General features: G+C 41.9%; 1 protein-coding gene across 1 annotated transcript in view; it reads right to left on the bottom strand.

Moving 5' to 3' along the window:
* The window catches only part of CCN4 (cellular communication network factor 4), a gene marked incomplete at its 3' end in the record, with an annotated part of 37,069 nt that overhangs the window by 7,977 nt on the left and 6,448 nt on the right, over nt 1-22,644 (bottom strand). The window lies entirely within an intron of this gene.

Genomic DNA, 22,644 nt, shown 5'->3' with positions numbered 1-22,644 from the left:
AAACCAAAATCTGCCTAACCATCTGTGAATGTCTTGATGCACAAGTTCATCCTCCGCCTGAAAAAACTTTTGCTTGTCTCCACCCCTATAACACAACACCCACGCAGTTCAGCTGTCTGACAGAGTCCCAGTCCTAAGCAATGAAACTACACTATGGCTATAACTTTTTGTAAAAAAATTAAAATAATAATTAAAAATTTTCAAAATAAAGATGTCATGCCTTTCCTCTAAACACTCTGACAAACACCCTTATCCTTCACAGTGTCCAGACTACCATATTCAGCAGAAAAGCTCTCTGTGCATCCTAAAGTAGTCATGAGACTCTTAGATCTATCTGTCTGTGATGGCCTTTTCCAGGTCTCACACTGGAGTTCCCATGATGTTGCCTCAGCCCACACAGTCAAACAACTGGTATATTTCCACCTACGCCTTTTGTCACGTGCTTTTGTCTTACATGGAGTCACTGTGGGACCTATAAGTCGGATGAGTGTAAGTGAAGCCTCACAATGTTAGTGTTTCTCCCATTAGCCATGCACAAATATTTGCCAGCATGGTAAGCAAGGAAGGAAAACTTTTATGGGGAGGATACTGCCAAGTTTCCATTTCCTGGTCTCCATTTCCTTGGCAAATAAAATAAAAAAAAAAAAAAAAACAAAACAACAAACCAAGTTGCAAGTTAATTCAAAATCTGATAATCAGATTAAAAAAACAAACAAACAAACAAAAAAAAGCTGATCAAGGTAAATCAAGGTAGAAAAGGGATTTCATGTAATGCAGTGATGTTACTCCATTAGACACATTCAGGTCAGTATTACTGAGCTAATGGAGTGCCGGGGTACCTTAGCTCATAGCAAAACCCACAGAGGGTAGAGGTTCATTGCTTTCTGCACTCTCCAGTCCCTGCAGAGCAAACTGGATGACATTAAACAGTACCAGTCATGCTCGGAGTGCAGGGATGGTGCAAATCAGCCCAGTGACAAAGCAAAGATGTGCCTTTTCTACCAGGATCACTGCACAGAAAACCTGAGCTGTACGTGGCGGGCCAAGCAGAGCACAGTAGCTCAGGCACAGAAACAAATGGGGTTATTTACAGGCTATCAACAGCAGCCTGTATTTGCCCTGCTTGGGCACACATGGTCCAGAAGCCCTTTCTGGTGACAACACGCAAGGGCTGCAAAGAAAAAGTGTGGAACCCTAAAAAGTTCAGACAAGGAAAGTCAAGGTTTAGAAATTATTAAGGCCATCCCATCCATTCCTGGCTACCTTGTGCTGTACTACATGTTTCACAGTGCTTTGTCCTCTTTACAGTCTCAAAAAAAAAAAAAAAAAAAAAGGCTTTCCACCACCTCTCCACAAAGAATATGCCCCAACCCAAGGCTTTGTGGGGAAAAGCATCCCCAAGAATTGCAAACTCACAGCCTATAAGCTATCCATCAGGATACCTCTCCAAAACCCTGGTACTATCTTCTGCATCTTCCTTGCTGGCAGTCTCCAATTTTATTAAAGTACATTTCTAAACCTGCTACTGCTGTACCTGAAGGTGTATTTGAGTATCTTAGCAATTAGTCACCCTGTATTTAGAACACTAAATTGTTAACACACTGCTAATCACTGCCAAATAGGCAATGTGTTTGCTCTGGGCATAATTCCCAATTCCATTAAGGCCCCCTTTACAAACTGTTGGCCTTAAAGTTGGCTTAAAATCACATTTAAACTCATGTTTAAACTAAAACATACCAATATAATTTGCTCCCACTTTAAGGCTCCTTGATGCTGCCAAAGTTGTTAAAAGAGGAACACTCAGATCAATGAAAAGCCCTGGCCTGTTAAATAGTAGTATTTTTCATTCCACTCACAATAATTTGAGTAGGTGAAATAATCTGTCGCTTGAGAAGAGAGGCCTCTTCAAGTGCAATAAACCTATTTACTTTGTTGCTGATCATTTAAAAAAGTGCTTAATAATCAAATCCAGATATACAGACAAAAGTCACACAGCTATTTAAAGAGCCCATTGCCATGGCCCAACCCTGTAAGTAAATCCCTTCACAGTCCCTTGTTTCTATTGTCAACATGAGCAAGCAAACAGCTTCTACCTTGTGTAGGTATGAAAGTGTATGTGAATCAACACACGTAGCAAAGAGGAACCACTAAGCCCTGCTAGTCCTGTTTTTAGTTAATATGTGAAGGACTGACTCTGAATTCTTGTAAAGGACTGAGTAGCTGGGAGCCATTCGGTGGCTTGTGATAGAGAAGAATTTAAATTATTTAACAGCCCTTCCTCTAGGTCTAAAGCCTGAGCTGACCAAGACAGCTTTTCCAGTGTCATTACAGTGATTGTAGCTGTTCTAGTTCTTGGACATGTTGGATGAAATGTCCAGTGATATGGCCAAGTAAACCATAGGAAGGACACTTAGTATGGGCTACATGAGCATCTTCAAATAATCAGTGCAGACAGCGAACAAATTATTATGACTCTTGTATTTTACAAATAGGGAAGGCATGGAGAGACGGAAGCAGCATCATGTCCTAGGCTCCATTGACCAAAACCCAACCTTTGGAATCATAGAATCATAGAATAGTTTGGTTTGGAAGGAACCTTGAAAGGTCATCTGGTCCAACCCACCTAAAATGAGCCCGGACATCAACTAGATCAGGTTTCTCAGAGCCCCGTCCAACCTGACCGTGAATGTTTCCAGGAATGGGGCATCTACCACCTCTCTGGGCAACCTGGGCCAGTGTTTCACCACCCTCATCATAAAAAATTTCTTCCTTCAAGTGGAAGCTGTTGTCCACTGGACACTAGAACAACTGCACAATCTGTATAGCTTCCAGGCCCTCCTCCTCTCCCCTCCTAAGTCCCTCAGAGCTTTGCTATTGAAGAAACAATTCTGTAGATTGATAAAATTCTTGGCTTTTCCTTCTCCATGGTCAGCTGTCATCACTGGAATATCTAAATCCCTTTGGAAAAGTCATTTGGCCCTACTACTTCAATGTCCCAGAACATTTTGGGGTATGGACACTTTCTTATGAATAGCTATGATGGTTAAGACATCATGAATAATACTTTATATATACCACAATAGAACCAACTCTTTCCACAGGTGTTATCAAAAGGAAATCACACTGTAATGGCCTTCATCAATGGCCATCCTTAACTAGAAAAAAAAACAAGCAAAACAAACAATCAAACAAAAAAACTCATGTAAGTTAAGGTTTCAGGAATCTTGTCTTTAGGGTGAATATAATGTATAGGAAGACAATGGTTTTGTAAGAAATCCAAAATGAGCATACAGAGAAACTTAACACGAAAAAGCACAGTGCTGGGGATTTGACAAGTTTCTTTCAAAATGCCAGAAAAATAAAAAAGTGCACCTGCTAAGAAATTAATCTTTCCAGGCAGCAGTAATTAACTTGTTTTGTATAATTAATCTTCAATCTTGGGGTCTGCAGATTTGTTATCTTGGATGCTAAGGAGAAAATATTCTACCACAAGTTATTAATGAGCTCTAATTTTGCTGCTTTTGAGGTAAAAGCCCATTCTCATTAAATCAAGATGAAGCTTTTCTCCCCCTGCCATGGCTGATAACTCTCTATTAAAGTTGTTCCTGATTTATGCTTGGCAACCTCCAAAATTACTTTCTTTTTGCATCTGCAGAGAATAATATTTCACTAGCAACAATTTCCAGCTGATTTCTGTGTTCACATTCAAGAGGAGAGAAGGAGAAAATAAAAAAATGAGTCACTACCTGCCATGGCCACAAACTCAGTATTTTTAATAGCCGTGAGTTTTACTATCCAAGTCACAAAGACACAAAATGGATAGCAGCATTTTAGCAGCATGTTCTACCTACTGGCAAAATGTATTTTCAGTTTGTTGGAAAATACTGTAATTGCAAGCTTGTTTTTGTTTTGAAAACTGGAAAGACCAAACTACAGTGTTGAAATGAGTGTATATAGTCCAAATTGCAAGGCAGCGAGATATATAGCACCACTTTTACAGAATGCATGAGGAAACCTCCAGCTTTGCTTTTAAGCAGCAAAGCCCTAGGTACATTGCAACATATTCCTTTGCTTCCAGTTTTTACAGGTGTTTAAATATATATTCAGGTACATTTATTTCACTGTTTCAGCGCCTCAAGGTCTTACTCCTAAAACCTTTTTCTTTCAGGCATTTTTCTCATCATGATGAGCTAGCTGAAGGCAGGGAGAAGTTATCCATATTCTTGCCCTCCACTTTATTGATAGGGAGAAGTCCAGAAAGGATGGTCACTTCTAAATTAAATTCTTCTCGCTATTGGCAGAGATGGGGAAAGGGTTATGGGAAGTTGGCAGGCAGAGGTCTGTTCAAGCCATAGTACCTTATCGCCTCTCGCTGTTTTCTCCTCGGTGGAAATTTGCTCTAAAAGAAGGACAAGAGCTGTGTTTTGCAGGGCACATGCCATTGGGTGGACATGTAATTTCTTACAGTAGAATACGTTAACAGAATATTTTTAACCTACGTTTCTGATACTGCCTTTCTGAGCAAATGCCAGATGTCATTGGTGGAGGAATGCGACGTCATCCGGATTATCAGTGAGGAAATCTTTATTAAAATATCCTCCTTACTATTATGTGATCAAATCATCTGATTTGCAGACTGACCCAAACATCCTCATGAGTTCATGCACCAATGCCTGACAGCATCAGCCTGCCGCTGTTTAGAAATCTGAGTTTTGCAGTTTGGCTGTCCTAAAGAGGAACACTGAAGTTAAAACCACAACTTTAAGCAGACACCTAGAGACGCCTCTCCCAGGAATGGGTTGTGCATTTGTACTGTCTCGCTGCCAGACGACACATCTGCTTTCTCCTGGTTCCACCTACTGGCAGAACTATTTAGACAGCACAAGCTGAAATGCCTGTAGAGCCAATTCCAACACCACATGCTGCCTTAAATGTTCTCATAAACTAATTTTTAGAAGCACCCCCGGAGACTCACATCCACATTCACAGAGTTGAAAACATCCTAATAATGACCTGATGTAACACTATTCCCAGGGGAGCAAAGTGGCTGGAGCCTAGTAAAGAAGTAAAAGTGAAAGGACAAAATGAAATATAAATAATCTATGAAATAACACCAAATACCCTTCCATCCCTCAGTTGCATCTCTGGGCAAGCACAGAGATTGCTTCGTTTCATCCCAGAACAGACGGAGGTTAGCAGCTCATAATACACATCAGAGAGATGGGCCCATTAGCAATGAAAAACAGGACCTGGCTTACATCAGTGGGCTTAAACCAGGCCCTCAAGGTAGAAGTCTATTTCTTGATCTTGCCCAGTTGGAACTTCTCAACTCGATATTGCTGAATATTTGCATTATTATTACACCCAAACCAGATGGGCCTTACAGCAAAATCAGCGATAATCACAGTACCATCAGGACTTCCTCACTGTTATACTCTTCCTACAAATCCTGAAGTCCCCATGAATGTTCATAAAATATCACAAGGTAACACTAGTGACAAGTGAGCTAGCATCAGGACAGAGATATAAATCAGATTCCGCAAGACATGTAACTGTAAAAGGAAAATATGATTATTCAGGGCCCATCTTCCCCAGAGCACACACGAGCTTCTAGAAACCTCATTAAAATTGATCCCAGACATGAAACCTCCAGAACATATTGTAAAATAATGGACTCTGAACCCAGAAAATATAAGACAGTTTTATAGATGTCAGGTGCCAGCTGGATTTATTCTTGCTGTGCACTGTAGGCTGAGCAGAAAGGAACATTTTGCATGAAGCATAACATTCAATAGCCTAAAAAAATAAAACATCCACAGTGAGTTAACCATTTCTGTGGTTCTGTGAATGATAAACAATCAACTTCCCATAACATTATTTTGGGAAATATATCTGTGGGAAGAATGTAGGCAGATGTTTGGAATAGTCTTTTCTAACTCAGTTTAGACAATTACAGAATGAAGACTACATACATGCACACTTTTGCCAAAATATTGCTTATACTGGCAAACTCAGTGTGGCCTCACATGTTCTTCACATTTTTCCATGGAGTGTTCAGAGGGAAAGAACTTCCCTGTTAGAAAGCAACCTGATGTTTTAATAAGTGTTATCCCATTAAAAGCAGCGCTTGCTTAGAATGGGGTGACCTAAAACTGTTTGGGCATCATTAACAAATTGACACTGCCACCACAGGCTCCACTAATTGCGATACTAAACAGCATAGTTTCTGTGCTCTGAGGACATTTCAATGTCTTGTGCTGCACATGTTCAGTTTGGGCAGCTAATGAGCTCAGTCAGTGAAATTAGCTTGAACTAGAGTTTGAAAAGTAACAGGGAACATCTGGAGGAGCAATCGAGAAAAGTCTCCAGAAGGGATAAGTTAACAGACTTCAATTTTAGGAAAACGGAGAGCAGAACAAATGAGAGTGCATTTGGACCATCCAAGGTTACAAGCAGTTACAAACCATCCTAAAACTGTACAGAACAAGATGTTGACATAAGAGCCGCGACCTGGATAACACACGCAGTATCACAGTTCCAGCTCCCAGACAAGAGCAGACTGCTTTGGCAGAGGTTTTACTTTGCAATTAGCCATGTTTTGAGTTTGCTTATCTCCTGTGTTTCAGCCATGGTCTTGAAATCAAAGGGAAGATACCTTCTCTTACTCCCTTGGGACATTCTGTCCCAAACTGGGAGAAAAAATAAAATAAGTACAACTAAGAAGCTCCACTTATTATTATTTTTTTTTCCCATGGCAAGAATAGCACAGGTTTTGTGGGATTTTTAAAAATAATTTTGGTTTTTAAAATAGAAATCTGTGTTTTCAAGTATCAATAATTTTCTGCTTCTGTCCCAATGCAGAACAGTTTGACTTAAAACAACTTTTCATTTAAAAATGTAATTGTTATTTAAATTCTCAAATCTCAAATGGTTTACTTGACCTAATATCTGTGCTTCCCTAGAGTTGCTGATGAACTGATGAAGTTATGCATCCCTTTCCTTTAAATAGCAATTTTCCTCCCGTGTCAAGTTTCCACTGCTATTTCCCCCTAACTTTGGCTTTCTGAGTTAATCACTTTTTTTTCCAACTGTCAGAGTGTCTTCTTGCTTGAAATCCATACTAAGGGCTAGTTGCTTGCTCTCGTTTTGCCAGTGTTTAATAGTTTGTTTAGTCAGAATACAGGAATAATCTGGTCTTGGTGAGATCTCAATAGATTAATTCACTGCCTGGACTACAGTTTTGAGCCCTCACTTTATATGGGATATCAAGAAATTGACAGTCCAGAGGAGGGCAACCTAGAGGGTCAGAAACCTAAAGATCATGACCCAGGACAAGATGCTGTGGGAGCTGGGCTTGGGTAGTCTGGCGAAGAGGCTAATGGCTGATCTGGTATCAGTTCCCTCTTCTCAGTGGTAGCAGAGGGTAGACTAATGGACAGCAGCTACAAAATGTAGTTGGGGAGGCTTAGCTTGAACACCAGGAAGGCAACTCCTTCGCTACGACAGTGGTGCAGCACTGGGACAGGTCACCCAGCGAGGAGGCTCTGACTTCTCCATCCTCAGCTGTTGCATTAAAGACCTCCAGAGGGCACTGACAACAAGCGTTTCTGGCAGCCTGTGACTGCATACCTTGCCAAAACCACACAGGGAATATGCCCATAAACCCAAACCACCAAAAAGATATCTTCATCAGTTCAGTCCTGCATTGCGCCACATACAATCTGGTTCTGGCACAGAGAAATAACAACTGAAAGTTTTGTTAAATGGTGCATTTAATACAAACAAAAGAATTCTATTTTGCAGGTCCATCACCTCTCATATCACAAGCACAGCCAAAAATGCTATTTGGCAGCTAATTATGGTTTTATCTGATAACAGGAAACGTACCAGAAACCTGGTTTTGTAGCTGGAAGATTTCAAGGTAATAGAAGGTAAGAGAAGCTGCTGCTGCTGCTACTTTAATGGCCCCTTTGGAACACATGGCATGTGTGGATTCATCCAAAAAAGAAATAACTGCCATTTAATACAGTGTTGTATCATTACATCAAAGCCACTTCAAAACTTTCAATGAAAGATGAGCAGTAAGATGGCATCGCTACATCCCTGTGGTAAAGTAAAAAACACACGGAGTCTACAACTTCTCTGAGTAGACAGCAGCTTTTCCAGGCAAAGAGTCCCATTGTAAAACGATATTTTTGCTCCAAGCATGGTTTATTTTGGAAACTGTAGCTTATAGTATTTGATGAGATCTGTTACACAGAGAATACAGATGGAAGACATATAGGTCAGCAACATCCTTAGGACCAACAGAAGATGCTGGACCTTTGTACGCTCTAGGAGGACCTGAAACTGATTCAGAGTCTGATTGCAGAACATTAGGACCCAGCTTGAAATAATATATGTTATCTTACCATTTGCCAGGCAAAATCATGGGAAAAGTCTCTTGTAGCATCTGAAGTGAGTTAGCTCTCTGTACGCAGAGAGATCAGTACAGCAGCATTTCTGCATTTGAAGGAAAGGCATCCTCATCAATATCTGCCACAGCCTGGTTATCTGATCTGGGTGTAGTCTGGCCATACTTCTGTAAGGAAAACAGCTTTTCTTCACAGAATCATGGAATCCAAATGTTCAACCGAAGTCTGACTCGTGCCTGAGGCTGTTTCTAGAAAACCAAATCAGGAAACCACCAGATCCCAGAGTGGGAGAGAGATATCATCAGATTGGATCTTAAACTGAGCAGTGGAAAAGAGTAATGGTAATACTGCAGTTCTAAGTACCAGCCTTGCCAAACCCCATCCATGGGACTGCTGTGTAGCGCTTGCAAGGGCAACTCTTGCGCCTTGGTCTCCACCACTCTGCATGGCCCAGCTTAGCTCTACTGTTCTTCTGGCTCCATCTTCTCTCTTCTCACTATAGAGACAGTATGAGGGCATGGGGACAGTTTCTCTGCTTCAGCAGTGCGGACGTGGGGCAATCAAACGTGATCCCTTCTTCCTTTCTCCTGGACTGCGACGCTTACTCCTATTCCCAGCCAAGTGCGAAAGTAGAGCTGCACTATATAGAGTTCACAAATGATGAGAGGATATTAAAGGAGATATTTTGGTCCAAAAGGGGAGAAAGTATTACCAGGAACATGGGGAGAAGAAGCTGCAGCATTCACCACTGCATAAAATCTCCCTTGACCAAGACCAAGTCCCATTCAAACAAGAGGGAATAGGATCTAGAGACTAAGTGAAGGAGAGATGCAGGACCTCCCTCACAGCCTCCAGAAACCTCAGTGACCTTCGTTCAACACCTATAATAATATTGCTATACTCAGAGGCTTTGTGATACTTTCACATCTGTATTGTGCAAAATTCAGCTGATATCACCACCATGAGGTCCCCTGAGAATAAACAGATAAAATTCCAAAGCTCACAGAGCAATGCTTATTGCACCGAACTTTCCATACAAACATCTGTGCAAGAGCCTACTAAATCATTGGTGCTCACTGCATGTAGGTAGAAATGGGTACACGACGTACCAGATGGTGGAAAACAAGTTCCCGTGATTGGTAGCGATGACATGGAGTTACTGATAATGTTATGGCAAATACAGAGAACTTAGTTTTCTTTCATAAGACTATGGCAGTGTAAAGGAACCTTAACCTCTGCATGTGAAAATAAAACTATTTTTTAAAAAATCTGGGAGTTATTAGGTAAGTGGGTTTTATTACACTAATTTAGACAGATATAGGGAAGATTGAAGAGATGGTAATAGCAGCATCCCTCCTCATCAGTGACTGTGCACAGTGTGCAAAGTCTGATAGGAGAAAACTCAAAGGGGTAAAGGAGTTACTTGTGGTGTTAAAGACTTGCTGAGTTAGCAATAGTAGCATTTAAATTAAGCAAGGGAAACAGGAGTTGAAGACAATGAGATGCATCCAGACAGCAAGAGGTTGAACTCATGTTCTGAACAAGTGCCAGGCATCTGGGGTACTGCATCCAGCTCTGGAGCCCTCAGTGCAGGAAAGACATGGACCTGTTGGAACAAATTCAGAGAAGGGCCACAAAAATGATCAGAGGGATGGAACACCTCTGCTATGAGGACAGGCTGAGAGAGTTGGGGTTGTTCAGCCTGGAGAAGAGAAGGATCTGGGGAGACCTTATAGCAGCCTTTCAGTACTTAAAGGGGGCTTATAAGAAAGATGGGGACAAACTTTTCAGCACCACCTGTTGCAATAGGACAAGGGGTAATGGCTTCAAACTAAATGAGGGAAGATTCAGACTAGATATAAGGAAGAATATTTTTACAATGAGGGTGGTGAAACCCCGGCCCAGGTTGCCCAGAGTGGTGGTAGATGCCCCATTCCTGGAAACATTCAAGGTCAGGTTGGACGTGGCTCTGAGCAACCTGATTGAGTTGAAGATGTCCCTGCTCATTGAAGGGGGGTTGGACTAGATGGCCTTTAAAAGTTCCTTCCAACCTAAACTGTTCTATGATTCTATGATCTGGAAATCTCTGAAATCATGACTGTAGGGGTGCTAAGATATATGAGAAGTGAATGAACGTTGTTATGACACTGAGGGTGCAGGGGCAAAAGAGACTCACATAGTCAAGAAACAAACCACAAAACTTCCCTGCAAGTTAAAGATGTATGAAATGGTTAAGGCAGGGGAGGGGGGAACCGGAACCATGAACATGAAATAGCTGGCATGCCCATGTTGTCACAAAGAGGAAAAGGGAACTGATCATCTTCTACCTCCTCCCCATCGAACTCCACTGGCATCTCGTCACATTGGTAATGGGACAGAAACAGTGCCATGGCCTTTGCTACTTTCAACCGTCAAGTTTTCTGTCTTCACTATTATATGTAAGTCCCTTCTGCCTATTTGTTTTCATGGAAAATATTGGCACTACCTTTCTTTGAGTGCTATAAACTGATTCACACGAATGGACATGTATCCAAATAATCCATTTCAGGTTCAGGGATCTGAAGAAAAGTATAAAACAATACCCAGCACAGAGCAGATGCTGCTTTAAATCACTTCCTCAAGGAATTGAAATATTGAATTCCCTGGGGACACATTATCTTCCTAATCTGCTTTCTTCCTAAAGCTGATACCAAGCTTTTAACCATATCACAGGGTACCAATGTCAAACAACTGCCTCCTAAAATCCTCCCCAACAGATTTAATTAGACATTTTGTCACTGTGTTTTAGAATGTGCTGAAAAGGATCTCAAAAAGGAAATCTGAAGTCCTTTGCAACAGTGAAATCTGATGTCTAAGAAGAGGAGCAAGCAGCAGAATGCTAAGTACACAGTTCTGAGCATTTTTCTTCTGACTCAAAAAAAATCTTCGGAACAAGAACACACACACAAAAAAAGGCTAAAGGCTTTTAAATAAAACCAGTAAATCCAATAGAAATGTAGCTGCAAGCTCTGGATGAGTTCAGATGTACAGAACACGGCTGGAAGGGAGTCTGTGCCCGTGCACACCAGGTAGACAGCAAGCCAGAAACATGGTGACCCATGAGCTAAGAAATTATTAATTGCTGTTAGCTCATATTAGAAGTTAAAGTGAGATAAGCACAAACGACATTGCCAATTATGGTGAGATCATTTAGCAAGAGCATGGTGATTAGCTAGAGGCCTCCTTTTCCCAAGCTTTGCTGAGTTTATCTGCCCCAAATCCCTGGAACAAGCCCAGCCTAACTGATGGAATTTGCTAGCTCAACATGTGGAACAGAGACATTACTTGCCAAAACATGTGTACAAAGACCCTTCACACAGATGATATTGAAGATCATGAGGTCTAAAGCTATGAGGATGGAAGAAACCAGTAAACAAATCTGGAATTTGTTAATTTTTCTAGATGATAGTCAAGACCCTGAAGTAGATTGGACCACAGGTTTTGTAAGCAGAAAGGAGGAGACTGTAAATTAAGTACACTCAATGTACTCATCATCGTATGTACCGGATCCAGGACATCCCTGTGCTGAGTTTTTTCTGATCTGTTACAAGAGACAAGCCTTCCCAAATAGTTTATATTCTACCAAAAGGAGAAGGGTGGAGTGAAGCATCTTCTTTCTTTGACATGTGGGAAACTGAGATGTAGTGATACTCTTACCCAGATTCTTACTCAGCTCAGTCTCAGTGTTAGTCAAGTGTGCAATGTCATAGAGTACCTGAGCCTAAGGGATATGCAAAAGGACATCACAAGTCCACAAACTGAATGCCACCTAGTACGAAAATAATCACTTAAAGCTGGCACCAATCTGAGATAAATGAGTTCTTCATATGAGATTCTGACCTATCTGAGGATCCTGCTAGAAATCAACACCATCACTGCTTTCAGTCAAATGAAAAAATAATAAAGCAATTCCAAAGAGGACATCTAATAAGACAAAGCTTTACCAGCAGGGAAAACCATTAAGTGTGTTTATATTATTATTAATTTTTTGAATGCTGTGTTATTAACTTCACCTGAGCTACAGGCTTAACCAACAAAACAACCAACCAACCAACCTCCATTTCATTCTCAAGAAAGAAAAAATCTTCTGTTTTCAAGACAAGTCCATCAGGAGGGTGAAGTTTTGGAGTACACAACAATTTGAGGATCAATTCATCCCATTAAAGGCACAAAAAGAACTTTTTTTCTTCTCATTGAATGTAGAAGCTACTCAGTTCTTACATGACAGAGGACAGCTGATCAGCTTTCCCCCAGAAAAGGCAAGAAAGAAAAAATCTTTGTCACAAGACATATTCAGTTTTGTTTGTCTAGGAACATAGCTGGAGAGGAGAGTGAGAAGAAAACAGTTTTGATTGGGACCTGGAGGTGTCAGTGCAATAAGACATAGTTACAAATAAGACTACTAAAAGGAGCCAAAGCAAGCAGCTTGCTTTTAACAGCAGTTGCTTAAGAAATTCCTTTCTAAGGTAGACCACATAGTCACAGTTATCACTTATGGATGCATCTTGTTCACTTCTCGTAGTCACTGCAAATGATAAATGGCAGCCAGAACAGTGCCACTAAAATATGAATACCTTAAAAGAATGTTGATGCTAATGAAAGTCAGATGATTTGCATAGTCAAGTTAATTTAGAGCTAGTCAACAAACAAAAACTACTGGCAACCAAGTGCATATGCAAAATAACTCCAAAAATGCCCCTAAGCAAATCACTGGCTCACTGTTGAGCATTGTAAAAGAATGCAGATTTGGTTAGAAACAGCTACCACGTTTGCAAGACACTCAGTAGATCAGTGGGATCTTTTGCACTGGTGAAATTAAGTGTAAAATGTCTCACTCTCCGCAGCTTCTCCATGCAATTAGCTGCGCTCGCAGCTGCTGGATGCGAACCCTGGGTCCCTCGTTGCTGACAGCAGAGCAGATCATTGCACTGCCTACACAAGGGACTCGATAACTACTCTAGGTAAAATGCCTAACTTTAGGGCTGCAAAAGGTAGAGAAGGTAAATTCTAGATTGAAGGACTAGGACCTGACTTTGCAATTTCAACTCAGCTTTTAGCCTCCCTGTGTCTGAAGAACACGTGTGGTAACACTCCTTTTGCTACAAGAAACAAACCCTGAAGATTTTGAGCTGCCCAGCCCACAGGGAAACGTGACTGCCATGAAAGAAGATGGCAGCCAGAGAATAAGGGTAAGGAAAATCTTGAGAGAGTTCCTCTGTGAAGATACCAGTATGGATAGGGAGAGGTAGGAAAGCCAGAGCTGCTGAAAGGGCTATAAACCTGTGGCTATGCTGGTGATGTGCCTGAGAAGAAGAAATTCTATCCACTCGCCCATAGAAAAATCAATATTCAGCTTGTAGCACATGAATTCGCTGAATACGACTTTCAGAGGAGTCTGGAGGACTTCAAATGCAGGGGGACACCACAGCTGAGCACATTCAACCCATCTGCTTTAGCAAAAAGACAAGTTTTCTCCATTTTGTTCACATAAGAGGAATGACTGCCTGACAGCCATCAATTAAATACCCATACAACACCAGAATGAAAACAGACACAGATGTGATGAAGGTTTTGTTCAGGTATTAAGGGCTGAAAAACCCTTGGCATGTAGTTTATCCAAAGCCGAAGTCCAGTACACACTTTCTCATCTAATGCAATAAAAATTCTGTCTACTGGGATCGATACATAGGTCTTCCGATGATGCCCTTGCCAGGGAGTTTATTGATTGAATTTTAATTACTGTGAATTAAACTTAGAAGGTTTAATTACTTTCTCCTCCACGAACACAACACCAGAAAGTGGGAGTTGCAAAGGAGAGAAGTGTTTTCACCAAAAACAAGAGGAAATCCTGTTCTTTTTGAATAAAGTGTTAAACCACAACAGGATGTGAAATGTGTGGGGAAGTGCAAAAGAAAAAGAAAAAAAAAAAAGAAAAAAAAGAAAAAGGCTGCTCTGGACAGAGGCAAGAGGGGAAATTTGCTGTAAGGAGAGAAACCGGTGATGCTGGAGCAACACAACTGCAAGATTTGAAGGGTTAAACTGTCTGTTTACTGAGCCATTGAGTAGGAAACACACAGCTGTATCAACAGGAAAGTGGAATCTGGAGTCAGAAGTGCATTTTTTAACTTGTCCTTTTCTTTCTCAAATCTACCAAGGAGATTAATAGTTGAGATCTAATACAAAAAAGAAAGACCTCAACTGTGCAAGTTCTACAGCGCTGAAGTACAGAGAGGGGGGCGAGCAGGCTCCAGTGTGCTGGCAGCCAGATGCGCTTATCAGCAATAGTATCCACTTTCCAGGCCACCACGAAGAAATCAAGCCTATTCAAGGTTCAAGAAAGTCTCACACGATGGGAATGGGCTTGAGGATGAGTGCCAGGTCCTAAGGTCGAGCTGAGCCAGAAGCAGACAAATCGCTGTGGACCAAACCCCCCATGACTGTCCATCTCTCAGCATACACCCCCACATTTCGCCCCATCTGCAGGCCACTTGTCTCCACTCTCCACTACTCTCCTTGCCTGAATAACCCTATGAAGTTATGATTTTGATTTCCTATTTCTCCATTTCTTCAGCCAAGCTCACAGCCTCAGGAGCATCCAAGTCTCATTGGCTTCAATTTGGAATCAGACACAAAGTAGAGAAAAATTAGAACACTGATGTGGATCTGATCTCATGTTCCTGACCCTAGGCAGAGCTCCTACTAGCTTTCCAAGAAAACTGTTGAATTCAGCATTTTAATTATAACACACAGGGGTTTTTCTTTCCCTCCCTGTTTCTGTTACAGAAACTGTTAGTGTACTGTGTAAGCCTGGGACAATGGTCATTGTCTGAAACCCCTCTAGCTCATCAGAACAATTGAAAAAGGCAGGAACTGCATTTGGCTTTGTCAGAAGGTATGCAAAAAATCTGAGTTTTGTTACTTACATGGCTTTTGGGGTATCCTTCCTACTCAGCCTCTTTTATTGGGAAATGCTAAAGCACAAACACACAAGGAAGCAAACTTCTTACAGAGACACTGATGCAAAATGAGAAGGAAGAGCATTTTTTTTTCCAAATACACTCATTTTGTAAGCCAACAACTAATAACTTCAAGCCTGCTACAAAATGCACTGCAGTTGAGAGGAGTTTTGGGCTGATCCTTGTGAGACACAGGGTCTCACACCCCATATTCACAGAGCCCACAACCATTAACTCCCTAAACCAGAACAGAACAGATACTGCCTGCTTTTTTTAGTGACTTTTCAGAAGAGGGTGCCTGGGTTTTACAATAATTCTTTTACGTTTTCATCTTATTTTTCATCTTTAAGAGTGATTTAGATTCATATCCTGTTTTGTTTTTTTTTTCAGGTGTTTATCCAATTCAGGGTAAATGTTGATCTATTATTTCATGCAGTAGATCTTAACATCATCAGCTAATCCACATAGGTAGCAGTTTGGCAAAAAAATGAGTGAAAACGATAGGGACTGTACATCACTTAAAACTTTAATAGCATTAAAGGGAAATAAGATGACCACAAAAAAAAAAAAAAAAAAAGAGAGATTAAAAGACACAAAAAAGCACTGGGGCTTTCCACAGGCAGAGGTTGAAAAACCAGGGCAACTCCTAGGAGGCAGCAGGTACATTCATAACATTAAGATCATTCGGAATGACTACTATTCAAATACTTCGTATAGATTTATTCAACATTAGTGAGAAGGGAATAAAGAATGGTTTCGTTCCAAAACACTTCCTCTTCAGCACTGAACTGGGGTCCATGAGGAGGTTCCCATCCACAGATTCTCTGATATGTTCTCTGCATCTTCAAATTTAAGAGAAGTTCCTTTTTAATAGTTTGACTGCTTGATAGCATTCTTTAAAGAAAACCTTGAATTCAGATTCAAAATATTCACCTTGATGTTCTCTCACAGACATCAAGTTTCCTTACCATGCCACAGACAATTTCTTTACATCTTGTCTGTGTCGGTCTGGATTTCCACAGAGTGCCACATTTAAAATGCTACTGACCTGGCATGGGAAGGATCCTTCTGTCGGCTGCTAGCTCATGGCTAGGAACATAATTCTTTCCCTTTCTGAAATTCAGCAGGGGTTGGCCCAGAATATTTGGTTTGCAAGTCTTGGATAAAGTTGGTTAAGCCCTTATGTAAGCTGAGGTCCATTGCATTGCAAGACAGTTTTGCAGTAGGCATTTGCCCATCTTCTACTCTGGAGCCCCATATCAAGATAAGGCCACCTGAGGCTGTGGATGCATGAACATCTAGGTCACTAGTCTAGGTTTAACTGCCTTGGCCAGCCCCACACTGTCGCCTCAGGAAGCAGTGTGTCCTTGATGCTGATGGGGTCATAGAATGGTTGGAGTTGGAAGGGACCTTTAAGACCATCTAGTTCCAACCCTCCTGCCATGGCCAGGGCCACCTCCCACCAGACCAGGTTGCCCAAAGCCCCGTCCAGCCTGGCCTTGAACATTTCCAGGGATGGGGCATCCACAACTTCCCTGGGCAGCCTGTTCCAGTGCCTCACCACCCTCACAGTGAAAAATTTCTTCCTAATATCTAATCTAAATCTTTCAGTTTGAAGCCATTCCCCCTCGTCCTATCACTACATGTCCTTGTAAAAAGTCCCTCTCCAACTTTCTTGTAGGCACCCTTCAGATACTGGAAGGCTGCTATAAGGTCTTCTTGGAGCCTTCTCTTCTCCAGAGTGAACAACCTAAACTCTCTCAGCCTGTCTCCATAGGAGAAGTGCTCCAGCCCTCTGATCATCTTCATGGCCCTCCTCTGGATCCACTACAACAGGTCCACGTCCTTCTTATGCTGAGGACTCCAAAGCTGAATGCAGTACTCCAGGTGGGGTCTCACCAGATAGTATAGGATAACAACATGGGGTTCTCTCACTTATGTTTTGGCTGCCCATAGTGGTAGCTGAGCAGACCATCAAGGATAAGGAGCCAGCAGGAGTGAAGGGAGAGACAGCCAAGGGGAGCTTGGAGAAAAGACCACTCATTTCAGTATCCCATGTGAGGCTTAGAGATGGGTTGATCCAAATAACTTTTCTAAGGGGCATTTGCTTTTTTAACAAGAACCACTGCAGGGCAGCAGTCAGCAGAGCCATAACTACAGACAGCATCTTGTCCCATGTGCTATGAAAAAGGAGGAGGGAGTGGTGACGAGTTCCTGAACAGGGGGAACAGGCTGTTCCTGAAGAGCTGGCCAAGAGCAAAAAGAGCAAACTCAGGCAATGGGAAGGAGGGGGCTTGGAAGAGGTCAGAGGCAGCTCTCAAGCCAGCCTGGGCTTTGCACAACAAACACTATTCCAGACACGTTTGAAACTCAGATCCTGTTTAAATACACAACAGAAAGCCCCAAAAAGCATCTGCACCTTCTCCCCTGCCCGATTCCCAACAAAAGCTGACACATTGCAATTGGGGAAGGAAGAAAAAAGAGAGGCCAGTAGATTCACCCTTGGCTTTTACAAGGCTTTGGGGACAAAACCATTGTTTTCGAATTAAATACAGTGGAAAGTACAAGCAGGGAAACTAGAACACATCCTGGCACAAATTCATGAAGAAAAAAGAAAAGGAGTGAAGTTATTAGTATAGGAAAGTTATGTATTGTGCTGGAGAATGAACCCTCCTACCCTTGAAGTCAGTGGAAACAGAACTGAAATTCAGGGCTTTGGTAAAAAAGATGCCAGAGGATGAGCCTAAAATAACTGGTGCAAGCAGTAAAAGTGAAGGCTGATATACTTGGAGGTATCAGCTCTCCCGATGGGAATGCACACACAGCCCTTGCACGAGCAAGCAGAGCATGTCACGGTCTGCTTCTAGGAAGTATTGCTCATGGTGGGAAGCAGCACGTTTTGTGAGGAGGAAATTATTGAATAACCCTGTTTTAATCTGGGGCCCAAGAGATAAAACGGCTGTCCCAAAGGCAGACAGGATGTCTGTGGCAGAGCCAAAAATAGCAGTTAGATTTCTTGTTCCTACACTGTAACTGTACCATGATCCCTCCTCCTACACACAGCTAATAAATTAAGTTGTTTAGTTCTTACTGGATGCAAAAAAATCGTTCCACTGAGCCGACTCTCAGATGCTGTCAGTTCAGCAAAGTCAATTGCTTAGTGTTTTTTATCTTTCAATCATCACATGCACCTGACGCCTGCAAAAGGGCAAGACTCTTTCACCTCTCCAACACTTTCAAATCCAGCAGATCAGTGCTGATCAGAAGTTTATAACTTGATGCATCCGTGCAAAGTGATGCAATCAGTCCTTCACATATGATTCACTCTCGCTTGCATGCAGTTATGCTAACTGCTGGAGCCCAGGTCTAAACCAACCCAGTGATAAAATTCCCATTTCTGATCCAGAGATCTGCTGACACCATGGATGAAATTAAAATAAAATAAAATAAAATAAAATAAAATAAAATAAAATAGAATAAAATAAAGCCAAAACCCCTCGTTCAGGCCAGGGTATTGCTGCAGCTCCATCACAACCCATAACATGAAGAGTCCTGCACCCTGGCACTGAAGTGCTTTGGCAGGTCACAAGGAGAAATGTGCTTAGACTTCATGCCCATCAGCACCCACATGCCTCCCAAAAGCCACATCATGTGAATGCTACCACTTCCCCACCCTACACAACCCCAAGCTGGAAAGTGGCACCGTCTCAGTCCCTTAACAGTTAACGCTGCTGCTTTCATACGTGGAGGAGGACACCAGCTATGTGTTTTGTCTCCAGGAGGATTAAGATGAATTTCTAATTATATGGCTGCTGACATTTTTGCTTGTCTCTGAATAACTGGTGTCGGCTGCCTGTAGCCCACAGCAAGCCAAGCAGGAGCGGGAGCTGTGCGCAGAGCGCAGGTTCGGGCTCCGAAATCCCCGACACGGGAGGGCAGTGTTGGTGCACAAATGACAAGGCTGTGGTGCTCCCCAGCAGCCCTGCACAGCACCCTGCTTCTTCCGAGCATCCCCCTGGGCCAAGGCTGTTCCACACACACTATTTGTGCCAGAAAAAAAACATTTGGGAAGCGTACGGGGAGGGAGGTATTAAGCTAAAATATTTATATCTGCACAGCTCCCGCTGTAGAGGCAGTTTTTTTCTACGAAAGCTTCCCCTGCATGTTACAGGGTGAACAGTAAAACCAGGATCAACATCTTTACGGTCATATAGTCCCACGGGAATGAGACAAATGGAGTTCTTTAATTATTCCTTTATAAAATGGTACAATATCGAGGATGCAGAGTTTTTAAAGGGATCTTAACTTTGCTGCCATAGTATCCATCTCTGCCTCTAATCAAATACTCCAGCCTCCCAGGTGATACTCTGGAAAGCATTTTAATATTGTAGGGAGGTGGGACCAATGTGAAGGACCCATTGCATCACTTTGCACGGATGCATCAAGTTACAACAGTCAAAAATATGGCACAAACATCTCTTCAAGTGCAAAAAGACTGCCTGTATGATACATATGGAAAAACTGACACAAACCATAAAAATATGGGCGGAGGGGTATATGATATGTGTATTATATAAATATATGTAAATCACACAGGTTTAAGCATATCATCTAAAAGAAGCAGAAGCATCATATCTATCTGAGCCTGAAACCAGGCACATAATGCATCATTCCACCACAAACTCGGGAACTCACCCACTCCTGGGCAGCTTTGATGGGTGAGGAATTCACCAGCCTGCACGAGCACAATCATACCACCTCTTTGGGGAATCCCAATGCACTGAGGAAGCTTGGTACAGGTTTTGATGGAAAATCAGGAAAAATAAGTCAAGCAACCTCCAGAAATCCACTACCTCATAGACATCAGCTTGCAGCTTCTCTGACCCCTTTGCCATGCTCATGGAGAGCTGTGCCTCATAGAAATGTTCTATTAGATGTAATTTTAAAAATGTACACTTGGCACTCTAGTAAAACAGTGAAAATTAATAATGAATGATGTCCATAAATGAACTGCAGTGTTAAATAGCGGGGATGTCGTTATATATTTAACTGCAGTAACTGCAATACCTAAGGTCAAATGTGGAAGGAAAAAAAGAAAGAAGCCAACTGAATTTTCCCTCATTCTCTTACATCAATGTATATCAGCCCACACACAGATGCTGTGGGTATGACCTCGTCCTCCAAGAACAAGATCCAGCAGGAAATATTGCCGGCAGTGCTTATAAATAAATCACCTGTTGAATGGCCAAAGTAGTTAATGGAACCTGGATATTTTCCTAATTAATTTTCCACCCTTTTTTTCTCATAAAAATGTAACCAAAGAGTTTTATAGTGTAATCCACTTGCAGATTCTCAGCACTGGCTGCAGTTTTTGTGGTTTGGTCCTTCCTTGCTAAACAGCTAAAATGACCCAGCTGTTACTCTAAACCCAGGGAATCAGTAGCCTGCGGGCAGCCAAGTACATGTGCCAACCATTCGGAGGAGCGCTTAATTCCTCCCATATGGATTTCAATGCCTCTGCCTTCTTATCAGCCCAGACACAGATATTTCCCTTTGTCACCGCATATATAAACTGGTGATCATAAATGGGAGCTATAGCTCCCATCCCATCATACACATCCAGGAATATATTGGTGACTTCAAAAAAATAGAAAGGACGATCCACAAGTTCAAAAAAACACAGATGCAGAGCGACCTGTTGCACCACAAATATGAGAATGCCAAGGACACCGTTAATCAGCTGTGGCGGTGACAATAGCACAAGTGTTTAGAGCACAGTCAGGAGATGCTTTAAGATAGTAATGGCACTTTCTGGGGACGTTACCAGTCTCTCTGCAGAGCCCTGGTACATCAGCTGCTCAGTGGAAGAAGGCTGGCCCCTTCATGGAGCAAAACAAGTTCACCAGAGCCACTGCTTCAGGTGATTAGTGTTGTCCCCCAAAGGCATCAAACTGTGTTTCAGCAAAGTCATACTCCCTTCTTCTTTCTATAATCTTCCTTTCGCAGGTCAAGCATACATACATGGAGATGAAGAAACTTCAGCAGGAGAAAGAAACAATCTCCCACTCATCTTGCTGCCTCTTGTTACTCAAAAAGCTTCTGTAAGAGAACACCAAGAAGGAAAGCAGAATAGGAGTCTGGAAAGCTGGTAGAGCATGGAAAGGAATATAAACTTTTAAACTACTCAGAAATTAAAGTTTGAGTTGCATTCATAAATTCTAGAAAGGGGAAAGTGCAACTGTTCACATTGCAGCTAAAAAATTGTTACCTTTTACTAAAAAAAAAAAAAAAAAAATATCCTGAATCATCCAGAGCAATATTGGTCGAAATTGTTTAGCCTACGTGGGTTGCACTGTTCCTGGTGGCAAGTAGCAAATTTTGTGTTAGGTATTGTACAGAATTACAAAGTTGCTGACTACTACTGACTTCACTGTGACTGACTTCTTTCCATTATATACAGATACTACATATAATATTTCCATGTTTCTACATCTAATGTAGCTACTGACTCAGTCAAGCTAGACAGTTGCATGCTAGAGATGTAATAAAAAACCCAATGCTTTATATACACCTGGAAGTTTTTCACTGGAGATGATTTCAGTGTGCTAGGAAGTGGAACGGCGGGTTTACCTTAAGCTTCGTAGGAGTTTGTTTCAGCTCTAAGAGAAGGTATAAAAGCAGCCACAGCATTACAGGTATTGTGAGTTCTGTTCTTCTGAGTGTCAACGAAATGCTGGACCAAGTGAACTTGCTATAGATTCATAGAATCATAGGATAGTTTGGATTAGAAGGAATCTTTAAAGGCCATCTAGTCAACACCCCTGCAATAAGCAGGGACATCTTCAACTAGATTAGGTTGCTAGAACCCCATCCAACCTGACCTTGAATGTTTCCTGGTATGGAGAATCTACCACTTCTCTGGGCAACCTGTGCTAGTGTTTCACCACCGTCATTGTAAATAAGCTGAACAAGGGCTATGCTGTCCCATCACCAAGCAGGAGACATATTTTCTTATAACTCCTTCCAAATCTGTAAGGCAAGCTCATAGGAGAAGGTCCTTTTGAAGGGCTGGACTTCCTTCGTGACAGCAAAGACCTAACTGCACACACGTCCAGCAACATCAGGATCCAGGTGACTCACAATCCTCTATGGATGATGCATGAGCCCACAATTATTTCTGCAAATACCTCTCAGGTTTCCTTTTGGCCTCATTGCACTTCATCTTGGAGTTCATG

This window comes from Vanellus vanellus (assembly GCF_965231255.1).
Source record: "Vanellus vanellus genome assembly, chromosome: 2".
Lineage (NCBI taxonomy): Eukaryota > Metazoa > Chordata > Aves > Charadriiformes > Charadriidae > Vanellus > Vanellus vanellus.
The sequence above is the reverse complement of the archived record's forward strand: the minus strand, read 5'-3'. Positions and strand labels throughout refer to the sequence as shown.